The 2757-nt window shown below is 31.8% G+C and overlaps 1 non-coding gene across 1 annotated transcript; it reads right to left on the minus strand.

Annotated features, from left to right (window-relative positions):
* Positions 1–2308: 2308 nt before the first annotated feature.
* Positions 2309–2379, minus strand: TRNAC-GCA (transfer RNA cysteine (anticodon GCA)). Its single transcript has one exon. It is a non-coding gene; the product is annotated as a tRNA-Cys (tRNA).
* Between the last annotated feature and the right edge of the window lie 378 nt (positions 2380–2757).

The following is a 2757-nucleotide window of genomic DNA, read 5'->3' on the forward strand; positions in this document are numbered from 1 at the left end:
CGGTATTTTACCGGAATCCATACATAATCGTATTCCCTTTTTATTTCAGACCCTCTTTTCCCCATCTCACTTCTACTGCTTATTTGGATGTCTATGTGACCCATAGAAAGTTGGTCATATAATACATACATAATTGTAATGTATAACTATAAGAAAAAGGAAGGGAAATTGTATAAGATTAAGAAAGTAGAAGATTAAGAAAGCTCGTGGGTTAGAGATATAGAAAAGAAAAAGTAGAAAAGGATTAAAAAAGAGGGAATTCCTAATCCAATCAAAAAACCCATTTTGGTCTTAGTGTGGATAGAGGATCTTCCTATGTTATACTATATAACTCTCATCCGTGAAATATAACTCTCATCCATGAATTGATTTGATAGATCCGATATTCATAATATTGAATTGATTCAGTATTATCAGAATGCAAGCCCTACCCTTGAATTTACAAGATACCCCTTTTTCCTCTCCATGGGATTACATCCGAGTTATTGTGAAAATAAAAAATAAAGAGGTTATGGAAGTCAATATTCTCGCATTTATTGCTACTGCACTGTTCATTCTAGTTCCTACTTCTTTTTACTTATTATTTATGTAAAACAGTCAGCCAAAATAATTAATTGGAATTCCAATTAATCATTGAAGAAATTAAAAAGGGATTAAATAAAAAAAATCCAAGTCTTAAATGAAAGGATCTGGTTGGAATCTTAAAGTGTGGTAGAAAGAACTACATATAGTTTTTTCTACGACACTTTAGATTCTTTCTATTATATTATCTTTGAATCTACATAGAATAGATTAGTAGATTGAAATAGTTAAGTAGTCTAATTCAATTTCTTTTTTCATTGCATCCACTTAATTTCAATCAGGTCAAAATAAAAAAAATCTAAGACAATTCTTGACCAAGAATCCATGGAAGGAAAGAAAAATAATATTAAGAATAGACTATAGTAAAAAGTAAAAGGAAATGGAAAATGTGTGATATGCCGTGAATAGTTCCGTGGAAGAAAGTCGAATTTTCTTATGTATAGAACTTTTTTAACCATTCGTCATTTCTAGTAGAAATTATGAATTGGTATAAATGGCTCTTTCTTACATTACAACTTACAATACAAGAGTTTCTTACAGGAGTGAAACAAAACTAAAGAAAAAGATTAAAGAATAACGTTTGACAAATGATTAATGCAAAATGATCCATTAATGAAAAGAATTGATACAACAATTTGATTACTTAATCAATTAGTAGTATCCCTAGAGTCCACTCCTTCCCCATACTACTAGTGAAAGAGAAAATGTAAAGACTACCATTAAAGCAGCCCAAGCGAGACTTACTATATCCATCTAAATTATGTCTCCTATTTCTATGAAGGGATTATTCTATTCTACTATTGATCAATAATCATAGTGGAATCAAGGGTACAGAGTCAAAAAGGGATTCCGCCCTAAGGCCATGGATCAATCAGTTCAAGGAATTTACTCCTAACAAATTCTTATAGGAATTCTGGTAGAATTAGAGAGCATTAAAAATACGATACTATAGCCCTTTTTTCCTTAAAAAAGAAAGAGTACGGGAATGATGTCCTGAATAGAAGAAGCGGGAATAGGAAGATTTTTTATTCCTTTTGTTACTCTTTTTTTTTTTTTAAGCAAAGGACGCCCGAATATACCATAAAATTAACGATAGATAAATATTTATTGGATACCTACCTTACCTAATGTTTATTTTTGACCTAAACCCTGCAGCCTTGCTTTGTATCATTCTATGAAAGAATGAAGAGGAAGAGATTTTATCCATAACACAACTCCTAAATTGATTTTTGATCGACCTATTTAATCTGATTCTCGTTAGAATTAAATTAAGTAGTCCTTACTTTAGTGTATGTAGGTAACATAAGATGTACGATAAAAAAATGTATAATAATTAGTAAGTCTTGATATTCTTTCGTGGAGTCCCTTCTTGAATCTTAGATTGAAAAAAAAAAAGAATGCCCCTTAGGGACCTTTCTTTGGATACCAAGATTTCTGACATCTTATCCTCGTATTTTAAAATTATCAAATCGAATCTCAATTAAGAACCAATTCAAATTCATATAATAAAAGAATAAGGAAACACTACCCTCACCCCTATTGATAACCATTTTGGCCACTACCGTCAAAACAAACCCTAACCCTAGTTTGAGGATAGAACTATGGTATGGTTTCTCTAAACCCAGTATCGGCAGGCCCAGTTACTCTCTTGCCCGAACTTATGCGAAGTAAAAATTGATCGAATTCGATCAGCACTATAAAAAAAAACCTAAGTATTTTATTGATCAGGCGGCACCCAGATTTGAACTGGGGATAAAGGATTTGCAGTCCCCTGCCTTACCGCTTGGCCATGCCGCCAAAAAATCCGATCAAAAATCTAGAAAACAGCAAGTATTCATCCACGTTTTCTTACGAAAAGCCCCTTTTATTTTGAATATAATTCTACTTACTTTTTTCCAATCTTTTCAAAAATCTATTCCTGCTTTTTTTGATCCAGTTTCTATTATTCTCCTCGATAGATTCTATCTTAAAACATACATTGTTAACACAATAAAACTTCCCATTTCTTTCTATTGAGATGAAAAAGAAGAAAAAGTGGATTTCTATTCACAGGCTGCAAATTCAGAATAAATTGGAACCGTTAACTAGAATTCTCTTTTTTTTATTGCAGTAGTGAACTACTCTTAAATCGGTATTATCTCCCCCCCCTTCAATGGCATAATAAAATAGTATGAC

Source organism: Aegilops tauschii, unplaced genomic scaffold, assembly GCF_002575655.3.
Source record: "Aegilops tauschii subsp. strangulata cultivar AL8/78 unplaced genomic scaffold, Aet v6.0 ptg001252l_obj, whole genome shotgun sequence".
Taxonomy (NCBI): domain Eukaryota; kingdom Viridiplantae; phylum Streptophyta; class Magnoliopsida; order Poales; family Poaceae; genus Aegilops; species Aegilops tauschii.